At 53.6% G+C, this 18061-nt stretch overlaps 1 protein-coding gene across 1 annotated transcript in view; it reads left to right on the plus strand.

The window, feature by feature from the left end:
• The window catches only part of OTOF (otoferlin), a 110620-nt gene that overhangs the window by 46999 nt on the left and 45560 nt on the right, over positions 1 to 18061 (plus strand). The window lies entirely within an intron of this gene.

The raw sequence follows: 18061 nt of genomic DNA on the forward strand, positions 1-18061 counted from the left end.
GGGGCCTCTGTCCTTCTGGCAGCGTGGGTTTCAGTCTGTCTGTCAGCCCCGTATCTTGGGAAATCAGCGTCCTGCCTGCGCCACGGGGACTCGGGAGACTCAGGCAGCACGATGTGAACGTGAGTTCGCTCTCACCGGAGATGTAATTAACGCCACGTGGCTGACGCAGCAGGCGGTCGGATGAATTGAGGCTCTGGATTAGGTCTCCAGGGACTGTAAAGTAAATCTAAGATGACCAGCTCAGCTGGAGGCTGAGGACAGCCACATTTAGCCTGACAGATCCCACCCCGGTGTGTGGTTTGCTGAGCACCCCTGCCCGGGTGCAGAGAGATGCATCGTGGCTGCATGCAGACAGCGCTGAGCAGGAGGACTTTTTGAGGTTGGTTTGTACGTGGTTGGTGAAAAATCCATCCCGTTGGAGAGCTGAAATAAATGCAACCGTTTATAAATGGGCAGCAGGACCACGTGGAGGTTAAATACCCCGGTGGCATCTGCAAAAGGTACTGTGGCACTGATCCGTGCACTGCGTCAGCGCCTCTTAGCAGGTGGGAGAGCTGTTGCTGGTGGCCACAGTTTGGTGAAAATCCCTCGATATTTGGCTTCAGTTTCCCAGATCCGCAGATCCAGCTGCAGGTGGCCCCTCAGCCCCGGCGCGGCCAGCAGAACCGCCGTAGCTCTTTCACGTGCCTTCACTGCCCTGGCTCACAGGAGCAGGCTGTGCAATCCGGCGCTGTAAGTGAGCTAATACACAACTCTTTTAAAGGAGGAGAGGGAGGAGCATCCCTTAGCCGACACTCCGAAAAAGCAAGGTGGGCTAGTCCCACTGTCCCAAGCAAGTTCGCATGTGGACAACTGCACTAAAACTGATTTCACTGCTGCTTTTGTCCCAGGGAGCTTCCCCACATCCTCTGGTTTGGAGACTTGCCCCACAGCTGGTCATTTTGAGCGTGGGGGGCTGTCGGGCTTGGCTGTGTCTTGCTGCCCTGCACTCACCTCTGCCAACCCCAAGGGTCATTAATGTCACCACCACTACTGTTACAAATACCAAGGAGGGACAGGGATGATGTTCTCCGTGTCACCACCCTCACAGGATGGAAGAGGACGAGATGTACTACCACAGTGAAGATGAGCTTTTGGGAGAGGGGGACACCCTTAGCCAGGGATCCCTCAACACGAGGTAGGGAGACGGTCAGCACCCACTCATGCTGGTGGCAGTGGGGTTTGCAGTGCTGTGTTGCTCCTGCCTTGTCCCTATGGATGTCCCACAAGCATTGCCCCTGGATTCCCATTCCTTGGCTGCGGGAGAGCTTGTGGGGAGAAGCGATGGAGCAGCTGGAAAAGCAATCTTGGAAAGGATGCTCAGGAGGGGTGCTGGGATCCAGGATGGAGAAAGGGCCTTGGGGTGAGGCTGCAGCCGGGGTACTGCCTCGCCTTTGAGGCCCCCATCCTTCCCCAGGTCCCACCGCACATCAGGCACAGCTGTCCCCAGGGCCGGAGATCAGCCATGTCCAGTGCATGGGGAAGAGCTCCTTGTGACGTGCATGAAGATCTGATTTCTGTTTGCAGTGGCTTTTCTTGCAGTGTGGTGCTGTGAGTTGTTCCCCACCGTGTGCCAGAAAGAGTTTGGGGAGGAGCTACAAAAAAGAGAAGTTCAGGTAAAACCCGGGGACCAACCCAATGCCTCCAAGAGCAGCTCAGCCAAAGAAGGATTTGGGGGGGGACTCCTCAACTTATGTGGGTCCAGCGATGGCAGAAAGCACATGAGGGTGGTTGTTCCTACACACGGTTTTTCTGGGGAGCTCGTTTCTCGTAGCAGCTCCCCATGAAGCCTGTTGCCGAGAGCCTCAAGCTTCACTAGCATGAAGATATTGACTCTCCGTCACGGGAATTTATGACCACGTCCGTACTGGTAAACACCTCTGTTGAGTCTCGTTAAATAGACAGTGCCAGGCCAAGCACCTGAAGTGCCCTTAACATTAATAAATTACTAGGACAGTCTCTAAGGAGGTCTTGGCTACCTAGCACTGACCTAAACGATCCCCAGGCGGGTTCGGGAGGTACAACAGCCTCGGATCAGTCCCAAAGGACAAATTAGGGATTGCCCATCCAAACCCTTTCTTTGGATGGGAAGCATTAACATGGGCGCAATGCGTGCCAGGCAGTTTGGCTTCAAAGGCAGGGAGTGAGCCCTTGAATTTTTAATTTCATAGCGTAGAGGTACGTGGCTCTAGCACATGCCCAGCGAGCAGGACATTCCAGAAGCATCTCTGTTCCTGCACGTGCCCCAGGCCGTAGATGCATCTGGGATGTCTGAGTGCCTGGAGATGGAGGGACAGACAGTCGAAGTGCTCTGACAAGGCTGCTGGATGCCTGGGAGGCCCCCAAAAGCTCAAATGCTGCTCGGGCCAAGCCCAGATGTGGGAGCCATCACTCCATGTGTTGGATGTGCAATGCCTTCAGCTTCCCGTGGGTACCGCTGCTCGTTGTGGGGACTGAGATGGGCAGCCCTGCTGTGCCACACCAACCTTGGGACCTGGCCAAACCAGGGAAGCCAAGCTGAAAGCCAAGTCCAGCTCCCGCCTTGCCTTCGAGGGTTGGGTCAGGTTTGGGATGAGCTGCTCGTGATTTTGGCACAGGACAGCCAAAAGTCAAATTTCTGCAAGGCGGCAGTGAGATATGCTGTAAGGATAAGGGGAGAGAAACCCCAGGTCTGACTGGGAGGGAGCTCAGCTCCTGTCCCTGGAGATGCTTAAGTACAAGCTGGATGCACGTCTGAGGAAGGGTTTGGGGTGAGCTGATCCCCCTTGGGGAAGAAGTTGGACTTGCAACCTTCTTGGCAATCTCTTTGCCTGTAATTCGGTGTGTCTTCACAGTCTGTTTCCATCGTCTGTGTCCCCCTGGGCTTTGAATCTGAGCGAAGGCAGGGGAAAGATCTCCCTGGATTTCCACAGGCTTTCTGTCAGTGTCGTCTCCATCACAAAGCTGTTTACCTCCTATCCTGGCTCATTAGGGACATTATTTTGTTATTCAGCTGATTCCCTTCCCTGAGGGGATGCAGAAGAGGGGGGGGGAACAAACAGACCTTGAAATGGGAAAAGCAGCAGCAACAATAAGGAATATATAAATAGCGCTGGGCTTGCCAACCACTTCTCAGCCGTTTGCTTGCGGCCTAATAGAGGTGCCAGCGATGATGGCGAGACGCGTGTTGGGAACCTGTGCCGGCAGTGGGGATTATATCAGAGTTACTTGCAGCCGGGCTCAGTCCCGGTGCTGTCAGGAGAAGACACACACCTTGCAGGGAAATACCATATTTGCTCTTGTAACTCCTCCGTGCCCAGAACGACGACTTCAGTTCACAGAAGACGTTTGCATGAGGTGAATTCTCTTGTTTTCTGGACAAAAATCTCGGGTGAGGGAATGAGATGGGGGAGACACAAGTTTGTAGAGGGTAAATAAATGGTCCAAATGGAAGCACAGGTGAGGGTTGGGCTCTGAGACAGTAAAAGGCAGAAAAAACTCTAAGCGCAGTCATGATTCGCTGTTTCAGTCAAAGAGGTGCCCAAACCCCTCGGCCCTGCTGGGCAGGGGTTGGGGACCGGCCCCCGGAGCATCGCAGGGGCTGGATGCTGCGGAGCAGAGAGGTCAAGCGAGGTGCTTCTGCTGCCAGCATCCCTCACCGCTCCCACCGCCCCTCTTCTGCCAACACCTCTATTGGCCTGGCCAAGCCAACGGCCAGGTCAAGGCACGGATCCACCTGGCAAAAAAAGTCAAGCAGTAAATAAATAACCACTCCGGGCTTTTATTTATTTCTTTTTCAAAACTGGATCACTTCCAGTTCACAGTGGGACCACACGCTGACCACCAAAGGAGCTGGTTCCAAACCTTGCACCACCTTTGCTGTTGACCCATAGCCTGAAACTTGCTGAACTTCTGCCCGGACTCCGGCTTTGCATTTCTGCACAGAAGCTCAGACCTGCCTGCAAGCAGATGTGGAGGTCTGGCCAGGCTACTAGCCAGGGTCACCTCCCTCCGGAGGCGTAGAGGTGGGGAGGTCCTCATGTCCAGGGGCTGCCCAAGGAGGTACCCAGCTCTCTAGGGAAGGCTGGTGGGGATATTTGGGATGTTACGGTGCTGAGCTGTTACACAGCAGTGAGCAAGGGATGCCAGATTTGCCTTCTCTTTGCCAGTCTGTGCTTTATCTCCCTTAGCAGAGCAAGACCTGAAAGCCCTGCCCCAACGCGTGGTGCCGGGGCCACCCTGTCCTCAGCAGTGGGAACAAATCCTTAAGGGATGGCCGTTTGCTCCCCATAAAGTCCCAGCAGGATTCCTGGCAAGGAAGTGCAGATGCAAAGCTCTTTTTGCTATTTTTCCTCCGTGACAAGGAAAAGTACCCCAGGGCCTGGAGCACCTCCCCGTCTCCCCACTAACGATTCAGGCAGAGACAAATAGCACACCGAGAAATAAGGCTGCAGTCAATAGACCTGCAGGAAGCAGTTTGTTGGAGGCTGCTGTCTCGCTGGAAATATTGTTCTTAAAACACAGCCATGCTTCTTCATGGCTGGACACTCGCCTGCTGACGGATCCCTTGGGAGCCTGGGCTCATTCCCCTGGTTGCACGGACGGTGCTTTCATGCAGTGACAGCATCATTATTGGCATTTAACCTTGCCAAGACTGTGAAGCAGTTGGTATCCAACTCCAACTCCACCTCTGGGGTTTTTCCACCCCCTGGAACAGCTTTTAATTTTTGCCATCCAAATATGCGATGTCTTTTCTAAGCTACCTTCCCAGGCTTCCTCAACGTTAAATGGAGGGTGCCGTGGGGCATCTTCAGAGGCTGTTCATCTCCCCCAGACCCAAGCTCGAGGCAGGTGGAGGATCCCCCATCCACTCTGCCTCTGCTTCTCCAGCGAATGTGGGGGATCCTAGACGGGAGGTTTCCTCTTCACCCCTAAAGTTTACATGGCTGAAGGTTAGTGAGAAGATTCCCATTGCAGAAATGCCTGCAGTGAGTCCAATTTGGCAAATGAAGGCATTGCAAGAACTGCTTTTATTATTCCACTAACTGGAACTGTAAGCCTGCGTATTTATTAAAGACAGGCCATTATTCCCTTATTTTTCTTACACTTGAATGTTAAATCTATTGCCAAAATTAGCAAGACTCTTAACTAGCCGAGTCCCGCAGGATGCTAATAGTGATCTCTTTGCAACACTTCTTCATACGGGCTGCAGAGAGAGCTCCTGCGCTCCTGACACTCCATGGGCCAAAGGAGTGGGGGGGGGAATGGATGGGTCCTGTGGGCCATCGTGTCTGGAGCATCGTCCCCAGGCACAGCATGGCCAGTTCCAGTTTATTCTCATAGCTCTAGTTATTTTGGCAGCTCTAGGTATTTTGGCAGCTTTGCAAGTGTCCTTTCCTATGATCTCAGGCATCTTCCTTCCTTGCTCTGCCTTTCTGTCACCCCGCTCCCAGCTTTGAGACCCGGCGCTCTCCTCTTCCTCCTGGTCAGTCTGCTGGGACTCAGACATAGACATCCCCAAGATGGTTCAGCCCAGAGGTCACGAAGATTTGGCAGGTCTGCTAGCAGAGGTACAGCCTTCTCCAGCCCCAGCACGGTCCGGGGCAGCCCTGCCACCTTCCCACGGAGCAGAGCAGTGCCCCAGCCTACAAATCTTCATCAAAGCTTTTGGGGGTTGTGCTCCAGGGCCTCACCCCATGCTGCCAGCACCAGAGGAACCAGATCCATCTGCATCAGCACAGGGTCTGCACACTGCATTCGATGCAGCTCCTGCAGAGCCGCGTGGATGTCTCTGCACCAGGTTCCCACCACGCAGGTGACCAGGCTTGGGTGCTACCAGCAGATCAAAGCCCTACCAAAGCTGAAACCCAGCAGTAATTCTCTGCTGACCAGTTCTGACTGCCTATCTTTTCCCACGTGGGCTGCCTCTGTGTTTTGCACGTGGGTTTTGGGTGGACGGGCAAGCTGGCAGCCGGTTGGAGACAAGACAAGAAGGCAGCTGGTACAAGTGAGGAGGAGGAAAGCCATTAGCACCCCAGCTGAAAAAGCCCCCAGTGAGACAGTCTCACACATCGAAGTGCGCTAAAGCGACACGGTTTGGGGAGAAACAGCCTTAACTGTAGATATGCCACGCTGGGCTCTGGCTCCTACCCCCCAGGAGCAATCTGGTCCCTGCAAATGCAGCTCAGCATGCAGGAGCGGCCGAGAAAGCAGGCTGTGTGCTGGGAACACAAGGATTTGGGACAAAAAGCCTTTTTTTTTCCTTTTATTTTTAATTTCTTACACCTATTAGGGCATCCCCCTCGGCCTCTCCCTCCTTTGCAGGGTGTCCCTATGTGTGTTTTACCCTCACGTATTCGCAGTCCCGCAGACGCCGACATCTCTGCTTGATGCTAAGCGTGGGACTTTTGTGATTGATGTAAACAGGACCCCCCCGGGCTTCGCTCGAAGCGGCTGTCTGAGAGCAATCCCGCAGCTTTCCAAGCCCAGATCGTGATGTGCAGGAGCTCTACCCCATTTCCCAGCACCTGCAGGGTCTGCTCTCAGTGGGGGAGGCATTTCCAGCAGAGCTGGGAGCAGAAATGCCTTGGACCAGTGCTGCTAAAACCATCAGAGCTTCCTTCTCAGACCCCTTAGACTGGTGCTGGATCCCCTGGAGGGTGCTGCGCAGGTGTTTGCAGGATGGGCCCTGAGTTTGCAAGCTGTGATAATTGTCTGTGTTGTATTTGCCTCGTATTTCTGCTGGGGAGGGAGCTGGCGCCCGCTGCTCATACACAGCACTGCGGTCAGCCGGGATGGGGTGAGGGCAGGACTTCCCAAGGGAAAAGCAGCTGGTAATTCATCTTACCTCCTTCCAGGCAGCCTGGCAGAGGCTACAGCACCGACCCAACATAGCTTTTTCCAGCCTAAGCGGCTTTTCTCTGAGCAAATTCACCCCAAGCAAAAGGGAGGAGGGTAGGAAGGAGGTCGGGGTGGAGGGGACCAGTTCACTTTCACCCTAGCATGGAGCTCGGCCTGCCAAATAGCCAGAGAAAACCACTCTGGGTCATGCATGGACCCTGCAGGCGCAGCCGGGAGCGGTGTGGGTGGCAGAGGGAGGATCAGCCCAGTGCAGGGTGGTTGTGGGTCCTCACGCATGGAGTGGTTTGCTGTGTTGGTATGTTCTGAAGTTCCTCCTCTACTGAAGCGAATCATCCTGTTTTTCAAAATGCTGACACAACGGAAGAGCCCTCTATCTTCATATCACAGTGGGTTTTTTTCCCCTCTCTCTCTCTGTAAATGCCCTAGCCTTGGAGACGATGCAGAAGAAGAGCGGCACACTAGGTAAATACCCACACCAGCCCTGCTCAGATGGTGGCCCTGAAATCCTGCCTCTGCAGCGCTGAGACACATTGAAAGTCTTGCTCTCCAGAGAGCGCTTCCTTAAATCCAGGCTTAAATGTCAAAACTTGGATGCCCAGATCCGTTAAGTCCAACTTTATGTGTTTCACCAGGGCTCAGGGGCGAGGAGCCCACTCACCCTACGCAGCATCCATATGATGAAGCAAGCCAGGGCACAGGGGTAGCACCTTCCCATCCATTAGGTCGTTAGCATGGTCCCTGGCATGGCTTTGGCTCAGTGTATGTCTGGGATGGTTTATGATAGCACAGGGACTGATATGATAGACCAGGGACCACCTCCAACAGAGAGCTTGGATGCAGTTTGTGGAGAGAAGGGACTTGACCTGTACAGACACAAGCCGTGTCATGGCCAGAGAATGAGCTCTGGTCTATTTATTTACTAACATAGATGCATCCTTTGATTCCCTCTGTGGTCAGTAAAGAGACACGGGCACTTCCAGAGGTGGTTCAGGGAGAGGGGGGACCCCACTGGACTGCCAAAATTTGGGTGGGATAGGGCTGTGCACATCATGGCTCCTGGCCACCTCGAAACTGAGATCCCAGGAAGCATCACCTGATAGCTGTTGACCTTGAAATATTCATGGGCAGGACAGAGCTCTGCAGCCAAAAGCAATCTGGCCATGGTGAATTATTGATCGTGTCTTTTCTTGTGCATGCCCAGTGGATCCAAGACATGTCTGACTGGGTTCAACCCTCTGCACGTCACTAATTATCACCGCAGGTCACTTGCTCCAATGCTGGGGTCATTGCCAAGCACCGGAGTTGAACTTGGTGATGAAAATACCCATGACAGGAGTCTGGGAGAGGCAGGACTCCCTGCTTCTGTCAGGCCTGGGCACCTCGCTGGTCAGCCTGTGCTGGTCAATGGTGCAAATGCATTTGCTCGGCACTATTGCTGCTCGCAGTGGCTTTCCAGAGCTGCTGTGTCTATAGAGAGGTAGAAATTAGGCAGTGCAGTGAGGTGCATCCCAGCACCATCCTGCATGGCCCTAGAAAGCTCAGCAAGGCTCTTGCTATGATCCCAATCTTCCCAGGTTGCCCCTATAGTCAAAGGAAAGAGGAATCTCCCAAGGGATGTTTACCCATGTAGGATCTGACTCAGCCTTTGGGTGTGTGTGTCTCCATCCTTGGCTGTCATGGAAGACCGATGTGGACAGGTTCATAACCTCCGTGTCCAAGTAGATAAGGAGGGTCATTTCAGACCCTCAATTTCAGACCCTCAAATAGCAATTTCATGCTAAATCAAGTGTGGCATTTGGGCACACATCTTAGGGATGTCACACACTGGACTGATGCCTCCATCAGCATAACCAGGCAAGCCCAGGGTCCTTTTCGTCCTGAGCAAAGACAAGTGAAATGATCTCCCAAAGACTATCAGCCCCTGTCAGGTTTCCCCCATCCTTTTTGCAACCCTTCCAAGGTACCATTAAATTGCTAGGGAAAAAATGCATCCTGAGGACCCTGAAAAGCAGGAAAATGTCTAGGAAAAGGTGTTCAAAGCAATGAACTGGGTGCTGCTGAGACAGAGCCACCAGCAGCTTGAGGTTATTTCCTGGCAGCTGTTAGCACCTAGATTGACCCCAAACTGTTCCAGTGTAGGAGATCTTCCAGATCTAGCAGGAGCAATGGATGATGCCGGCTGCTGGGGTGGTGACGGCTCTTGTGCCCCATGCCAGAAGTGCGGATCCTGTCACCAGCCGGGTTTTTCCTGGGGACAGTGTGAGCGGAGCACCCTAAGCTGGGTACACACAGCTGAAGTTATCACCCATCTGCTGTCTCGGGGCACCTTGTGGTAGGGAACTGTGGCTTGGACACACAACCACCTCTCCTTGGAAGGGGTGTCCCTGCACTCACCAGGTGCATGTTTCCCTTGCTGCTGGTGGGCTGCTTCAAGACACCTGACACTGGTATTATTTTTTTTTTTTTCTCTCTTTCTCTTCGGTGCCTCACTCAGGATTAAGTTTAACGATGGATACAAGTCAGTAGCAAGGTACCAAAATGTCATGACTGGGGGATCTTGGCTTTTTGGGGAGGGGGTTGCTCTCATCCCAGCTCATCCCAGTCACCCCATGTCCCAAGAATATGTGACTGTCCAGGCATAAATACAGCCAGGATTTGGGATACAGGCCAATCTGGTTTAAGGTCCGAATCTTTCATAACCAAATGGTAAGCCAGGAGAGTAGTGTATGTGGTCCAGACCTGGGCGAAGCCAATGGTTCATGCACCAGCATCACAGCACTGCGTCTCTGCAAGTGCAGGACAGCACATGTGAGTGCTTGAAGCTGGAGCTGAAGCCTGCAAGAGAGGAAGAGCTGTACGGTAGCACATGAGCCCTGTGCTCCAGGAGCTTTCTGTGGGACCCAGCCGCACCTGCAAACCTCCTCCATGTCGCATTGCAAAGGAGAGGCATGTCCTGTGGTCCCTCTACAGCCAAATCCCACAAAATATGATGATGACCACCCCGTCTGTAGGGCTAGTGGACTCCCAAAGGCACCATGAATAAGAATACATCTGTATAAATAAATTTACCTAGCATGATCCCAGCCCCAACCCGTCCCTGTAACTCTGTTCTTCATTGCTGCTGCTCATTATTTGGAGGGAGGTGGGGAGGATGCCGAAGAAACCTGCAGAAGAGTGCTGTCCTGCCACTGGCAAGCAGGACCTGGGTGGTGGCAGCGAAGAGCTGTGGGACAATGCCTCCTCAGTACCTCGCCATGCAGTGCAGAGTGGGATCTTGCCCTCTGGTGTGCATTGCACTGATTGAACCTTCTCAGCATCAACCCCGGAGGATCCTCCCAGGGGGTGGTGGCAGTCGTTAACCCCTTCCCCTGTCCTGGCCGGCTCCCGTGGGCCGTGGGGAGGGGTATATCAGTTTGGGTGGGTTTGTTTCTTCCTCATGTTCATCCTTCTGGCTGTGTTTCTTCCAAACAGTGAAGACCCTGAAGATCCCAGGTACTGCGCATGGTATCCCTGCTTTACTCGGGCCCTTTGGGCATGCTGTGTGCATGCATGTGATGTGCGTGTTGGCATTCCAGTCCCTGCATGGCATTTGGACCCAGGGAAAGGTCCTAACTGCTTTCTGCCCTCTTCTTAATGGGGGGCAGAGCTTTCTTGTATTCACCCCATCCCCTCCTCCCCAAAGAGCAGGGCTTCTTTGTATTGGGTCTATTCTCCCCTAAGCCCAGCAAGGGCACGTTTCCTTCTATTCAGGGCCTTCCAAAGGAGCTTCAAGGATAATATTTTTCTGTCTGTCTAGCTATCTACCCATGCATTCATGTCTCCATCCATTCATCCCAATGCAGTTCTCACCATCCACCAATCTCTCCATCTGTCCATCTGTCCATCTCAATACAATCTTCTGCATCCATCCATCTCACTGCATTTCTTTCCATCCATCACTGCAATTCTCACCATCCATCCATCCATCCATTGCAGTACAGATCTATCTGTCCATTCATCCCAGTGCCATTCAATCCATCCATCCATCCATCCATCCATCCATCCATCCATCTATCCATCCTACTGTGATACTATCTATCCGTCCGTCTATGCATAACACCAGCCAGCCAGCCCAGTGCCATGCGATTTATCCATCCATCCTGAAGCAATGCTCTTTTTCTGTCCGTTGTTCTATCTTGTTCATACACTCTCTCTCCTCCCTGCTCATTCCAGCACCACCAGTACTGTCACTACCCCTGTACCCAGTTCCCTGGATGCCAGTGGGTTAGAAAGTCCCGTTGCAGCAAGATCTCCCTCTGGCATGCTTGCGAATTGGTTTTGGTTGATTGCTTGATGCATGTTGCTGATGGGGGGTTTTGAGGGGAGAAGGCAGGCAAGGGTCTTCATCACTGCAGCAGGATGAATCCCATCTGAATAAAATTGCTCTTTGTGATTGCAGAACTAAGGCTAAGGGGAAAGAGAAAAGGCACCTCGCGTTATCATTCAGGTACCCTGACTCCCCCCGTCCCTGCTTGTGCCCAGGCTCACTTTCCAGCTCCAGCCTCCAGCCCTTCGTTACTGCATCCCCCTGAAGATCACCTGTGCTAGTGAGAGTGCTTAAAACCAAGTTGCTTGAAGGCGTAAAATGAGAATTCTCTGGTGGTGCCACCAATGGGAAACCTGTGCCCCTTTTCAGGCTGCCAGAGCCCAAACTGTGGCTGTCTGCAGTCAGAGAGGCACCTTTTGCAGTGAGGGTTGGCATGGAAGGGGCAAGGGATAAAGGAGGGGAGGGAGAAAGAGTAATCTGGTGTTAGCTGCTCCATCTGCCCTTGGAGAAGGATCTCTGGGCCTCTCACGTAGTGCAATTGCCTTGTTCACCCAGGCACTGACGATCGGAGCGCCCAGAGCCAGCAGCACCGTGCGTTGCTGCATGGGGAGCTGGGAGAGCAGAGAGTCGCAGGAGGAGGGAGATGCTCAGAGCAAGAGGGCAGCCGCAGCTACGTTCTCGCATCCCTCATCCAGGCCACGTTTCCACCAGTGAAATGAACAGGGGAAGGACGCAGGCTCAGGCACTGCCCTCTCCCACCCACCCGAGGATGTTGCTCCCCATCCTGGCATGGGTGGTGGGGGGGAACCAGACACTCTGGCATCCCCAGGGCAGTTTGGATCGGTGCGGGACCGGGACAGGGAGAGTTCCCCAGCCCAGCTGTGGCAGGGAAGGGTCTTGCACCAGTGAGTCTCTCGGGGAGATGCAGATGCTCACCCCGACAAAGGGCTTGTGCGTTCAGACCCAGCCGTGCTGGGGGTGAGATGGTGATGAGCCACAGCTTTGCAGGGAGCTCGGATCACATCGAGGAGCTGCAGGAGGAAGCACGGAGGGATTTACATCCTCTCCCGGCACTGGGCAGGGGCTCTAGGGCAGCTTTTACAATGCGGATGAACCAGCTGAGCTGCTGGCGTTGGTGTTTGCTTGCTCCCCTGACAAGCTCAGCTGGCAGGGGAATAATTTCTGCTGGTTTGCTCTCAGAGCGAGTGTCAGTGCAGGGAGAGAGCAGGACTGCTTATTTCTGAAGCAGCTTCTGGATGGGATTCCTTGGCCATTTTCCAGCCCAGGCTCCAAGCTGATCCCTGCCCATGCTGGGCTGAACGGGAAGACCTGGCTCTTCCTGGACTCCCACCCAGTGCTGGGTCCTGCCCCCTGTTTTGTGCTGGAGCTGATCTTCTGGACTTCACCTCTCTAAAAAACCCATCCAGCAACACCTCAAACAAAAATGTTTTTTTCTGGGTGGTTTTCCAGCAGCTCAGTGCACAGGGGCTCTCTGCTCTGAAGCCACCCTCCTGCCCTGCATCCCCAGCACAGGCATGGCCATGGGGTGAAGTGGAGTAACAAGCTGTAATTAAAAACCAGCCCTCCTAATTACTTTCCAGAGCTGGTTAATTGCTTTCTCCTCCCCACTTTGCTGATGCACAATGGGGAAGATTAGCCAGGGAAGAAGCAGTGACAGGGGAGAAAAACAGGGAGGCAGGACCCAAATTGATAAATTAGGAGCCATGAGAGAAGGAAAACAGGTTTGAAAAGCCAGAGAGCAGAGGCAGAGCAGGGGTCTGCAAAGCAAAACAGGGAGGTGAGGAGTCGGTGTTTCCTGCGTGGTGTCAGGGCAGGAGGATGCAGTGTCAGTCTGGGCAGGGATGAGGACCCCCAGACCCAACCCGCCTCCTCCAGCTGAGGATACGAATACACCTTTGTGGGAGGATAAGGAAGGGAAGGGAAGACCGCTCCCCTCTACCAAAAATGAGAAGAAACCTTGCCTCCTGCTCCGGCAGCATCCCTGATCTGCGCACGTACCCACTTGCTTGTGTTCATGCACATCTGCTTTACTGGCCCCATACACGCATCCAGTGAATGCCCGTCACCTCTAGCTCCTGGTGCAGGGAGTTGTGGTTCCCCTAATCCCTTTAGCCTAGCAGAGGGTCATGCAGAGACGTTATCCACCTAAATTACAGATCTGGGCAGGACAGGGGTGTTTGGGGTCAGCCCTGCTGAGGAAGGTTGCCCATGACCGCAGCCTGGGGATGGGGCACTTGGAGCACTCATGAGGAGCAGGGAAGCTGCAAAGGGAAGAGCAGCCTCTTCTGATTTTGTGGTCTGATTTGAAGCCCTTGAAGCGCACTGAAGCTCACTTGCCTTTTGTTCCCTTGATGCGTGGCCACTGGCTCCAGCAAAGGCAAAGAGAAGACGAAGGAGCACAAGTAGGTTTGCCCTCCCTGCTCCTTCCCCTCTTTGTTTCCATCTTTCCTAGCTCACGCTGTGGCTGATCCTGTACGTGGCGCGCTCTCCCTTTCTCTAAAGCTGAGCTGTCAGCCCTGGAAGAGCTTGGGTCTCTTGGATGTGTGGCCTGAGGCTTTGGAGCCTGCAGGGAATATTTACCTACAGCAAAAGCTGAGTGTAAAAGACAGGCTTGGCGCGGTCCCTGGCAGCACTCAAGGGAACTGTGAGGTCTTGAGAGAAGCCTGGCTCCCATCAGGTTTGGATGGGTCCTGGCTGGGGAGAGTTTCCCAGCTTGGGCACGGAGAGCCTGGCCAGGGCTCAGGGCAGGAGAGGGTCTGGGTGCAGGTCATCAGCACAGGGCTGGGCAAATGCGACTTGGCACCAGCTTTACAGCTCCTGTGCCCACAGGTCAGGCTGCTGCATCATCCACGTAGACAAGTTTCTTCAGCTCCTGCCTTTCTTTTATCCCCAGATGCTTGCACTGATACCAGACCAGGCTGTGTCTGAGCTCTCTCTCAACAGCAGCATCCTCCAGCTCTCTGGCTTGGCAGATCTGCTGAAATTTAAGCTCCTGTGAGCACAGGCTAATCTCCTGCTGTCCATGGGACGATCCCTGCAGCCACCGCAGGGCACTCCCCAATTAGTGAGGTCTCTTCTGGCTCATATTTATTGCACTGGGGTTTAAGGACCAGTTTATGGCAGTATTTTGCTGATGGACCATCCTAATTAATGGTGTAAAGCGAGGAGGCAGAGATGGGGCGGGGAAAGGAGAATAATGTCTTCAAGCAGTCAGCAAGGAGAGGGCAGACTCAAGAAAAGATGGGAAAAGATCTCCCTGCACTGAACAGCCTGGTCCTTGCCGGCTCCCCCCCCAAGTTTGGCTGCGTGGGGAAGAGGGAGGCTGGGTCTGAGGGTTGGGGTCTTCCCTGGGCTCGAGGGCGGTGTGCGCAGGATGACCCCCTGGGGCTGTCAGAGGGGTCTGTTCCTGGTACAGGTGGGAGAACTGGAAGTCTTGTTAGCACGGCGGGTGATGGAGGCAGCACCCACCTGACGGGCATAATTCCTGCAAAGAAATGAGCCATGGAAACCCTGCTCCCAACTCCTCAGTAAAAAGCAATGATTAAAATGTCCTTTTTAGACATGAATAATTAACCAGCAACCTGCAACCATATCTTTAACTAGAAGCTGGCCAGGAGAGAGACTGCTTCCACCTCCCTGCCTGCATCTCAAAATCTGTCTGTCCCTCCGTGCTCTCCTCCTGGAGACCCACAAGGGTGAAACCCTGAAGGGCAAAGCCAAGCGCTTCTGGGAGCAGCAGCCTAAACGGACGATGTGTTCTTCGCCATCCACTGAAGAGAATTCATCTGCTCAATCCCATATTAGACACCAGAAAATCCAAGGGGAGAGTGCTGTGTGAGGCTGGGTGGATACTCTGGTGTCCAATAGGGGTTTAAGCTTGCGTGGAGGCCTGTCCCTATTTGAGAACAGAGGCCAGGTGTTCCATCCTACACCCCCAAGCTTGCAGGAACCCAGTCTTGACCCTGCTGCCAAATTGGGTTGCAATGGGCCAGCAGCTTGCACTGTTTTGGAGGGGAGCAGGCAGGAGGGAGCAGCATCCTCTCCGCCGTCTTGGTTCTTTAGGAAACCAGGCTAAACCCAGGCTTTGGGAAGGGGGGGGTGGTCTCGGTGCTGCCACGCAGCATCTCAGGTTCGCGGGTCCTCATGTAATATTCATGTGGGGACGGTGTCAGCTCGCGGCGGCTTCCCATCCGCGCCGTTGGATGCCTGGCAGGAGTGGCGGAAGGTTTGGCACGAGCTTTGTTTAATGCTGCAAAGACCCTGCTGTGCCCGGACAGAAGGCTTGGCCGGGGTCCCCGTCCCTGCTGGGTCCCGATCTGCACGTGGGGCACGTGTCTCTGCCCTTGGTGCCGGCATGGCCGCCCCACCCTAGACGTGCCACTGGACGCTCTCCTGTCTCGGCTGAGCTCTTCCAGCATCTCCTCCTGGGGGAAACCAAGTCCTGGACGGCTGGCGGGTGAAGGTAGTACTCCCGAGGGATGGGAAGGGGAGGGTTGTATGGGATGTGTCAGTGCTCACCTGGATTGGAAAAGGTGACAGACGGGTCTTGGGAAGGGGCTGGGCTATGAGGGTGAGCCACTGGCATCTGCTCCGAAGCATCTGGGACAGCTCCTTCCTCATCCTTCACTTGCTTCGTCCCTTCTCCTCAGCACGTACCAAGTATTCTGCCAAAATCCACCAAAATCTGCTTTTTTTTTTTTCTTTTTTTTCTTGGTGACCTCCAAACGTCATTATTTCCTAGATATTTGCCTCCCTGGGGCTCCAGTCCGCTGTGATAATACCAGTAAGGGCAGTGGGGAAGGAAGGAGGCAGCACCAGATGTTGTAACCGAGGCTGAGAAGAACAGCAGGGAGATGCGGCCGTGGTGCGGGCACGGGGACAGCACCTGAAGTTTTATGCCACTGAGGGACCTTGTGCCCTCTGGACTTTGCTCTCCGAACCAGCTAGAGCTGAGGCTCACCTCGTGGAGGTGTTAGAGGCTATTGGGCTATTTCCCATTTCTGGGACCTCTTCTTCAGTAAAACTGGATTTGGGGACACATGAGAGGCTCCTGCATCCGATGTCCCCAGTGCATTTACTGAGGCTCAGTAGGTAGCGAAGGGGTCGTCACTCTGGGAGGGGCGAGGGGGTGACACCAGCTCCCACGTGCATCCCTCTGGAAGGAGCTGGGTTGGACTGGTGCTGCTGGGACAGGTCTCAGTGCATGCTCCTTGGACCAGGTGCTTAATCCCAGTCGTGTTCCACACGGCCCAAAACCAGCTTGATCATTTTAATGATAGGGGCATCAGATGCTGCGCTAACCAGGACGCAATGCGTCCTCAGCACCCACACAAGGACCTTGTTATTTTGGGTCCTGGTAGAGGACCAGCACTGCCAGTGACTCCTGCAGAGTCCTACTTGCTCCATCACCAGTTGCTCTTCTGCTTTGTTTGACTTCCCGAGGAACCTCAGAAATTCCCAGGACCGAGGCAGTGATTTTATCACTAACCATCTGCAAGTAAATTGCCTGCGTGCCAGCTCTGGGGCTGGTGGGACTTTTTCCCCCCCATTTTTAAGAAATTATTTGGAAAGAAGGGAATGTAGTGTAACTGACCCTGGAGGTGTGTTGTCTTATGGAGGGGCTGTGTGTCTGCTGGATTGCCCACGCTCAGTGGTGGAGAGTTGTCTCGGAGCAGAGTTTCACAGCCTGAGCTGTTACAGCATTTGCTCATTAAAAAAATGAGTTTGCAAATAGCTTTAAAGTGTTACTTCCCCCGTAGCACCTCGAGGCAGATGTTCCCTGGCAGGATTACGGATACGGAAACCTACCCCTCATCTTTCCTCCTTCTATCTACTGAGAAACTGCCCTTTCACTGAGGATCCCATGAATTAATCACAGCTACCAGAGACTGCCTTGAGGCCCGAGCATTGCTTTAGTCCCAATTAAACCTCAGCTATAAATAGTTCCTGTATCTTATGCTGGCCTTCTGCCCCGATTGAATTGCCCCCTCCCTTGGTGAATACATTATCCTCCTATTCTCCTTAATTTTCTTCTCCTTTGGCTCCATCAGCAGCCTGCAAACTTCCAGTTGTTATTTAAGACAACAAATGCATCAGGCTGGCTGCAATGCCAGAATTTCTTTGTTTTGCAAAAAAAAGGGCATAGCTTCACCCTTTGGCCCCAGCCAGATGTGATCAAAGCTGAGACCGGGGGATCCCGCAGCTTCACTGCTGGCACCCGGCTCGTGGGCAGCGCATCCCAATCCTGCTGGGTCCAGGGCTGGTGCTGAGCCCTGGCTCCCCTGCCCTGGCAGCCAGCTTGGAGGTGAGGTCCAGGCTGGAGGTGAGGTTCCCCCTTGGTTCCAAGCTGTCCCAAGAACACGTCCCTCAAACCTGCAAGGCTTCTGCAAAGAGCAACACTTTCAGGTAATGGGAATTTTCCAATTTAAAAAAAAAAAGGTCCCCTTTGGCTTTACCACCTTCTGCTTTTGGGACAGTCACAGGCCATTGCCTTCAAGTCTCTCTCCGGCTGTTTGCTCTTTAGAACAGGGTTATTGCATGGTGCTTCTTGCTGGTTTCAGTTTTGCAGATCCTATGGAGGCTTTTTCCTACTGAGGTTTTCAGCTGAATCTTCAGGTTAAAAATCCACATTACATCCAGGCTCCATAACTTTCACCAGGGTAACTCAGAACCTCCCATCCCTTTGCAACAGCAGCGTGGACTTACCTCCAAATAACAGGGAACAGGTTCCCAAAAATATCTGCAAGGCTGTTACCGTCTTTAACAATCTCTGCCCGTTTGCATTTGAGAGCAATCCAGTTTGCAGTGCAATCCTATCCCTTACTAAATGCTGTGTTTGTATATATTTGCTGTATG

This window comes from Gavia stellata, chromosome 2 (assembly GCF_030936135.1).
Source record: "Gavia stellata isolate bGavSte3 chromosome 2, bGavSte3.hap2, whole genome shotgun sequence".
Classification (NCBI taxonomy): domain Eukaryota; kingdom Metazoa; phylum Chordata; class Aves; order Gaviiformes; family Gaviidae; genus Gavia; species Gavia stellata.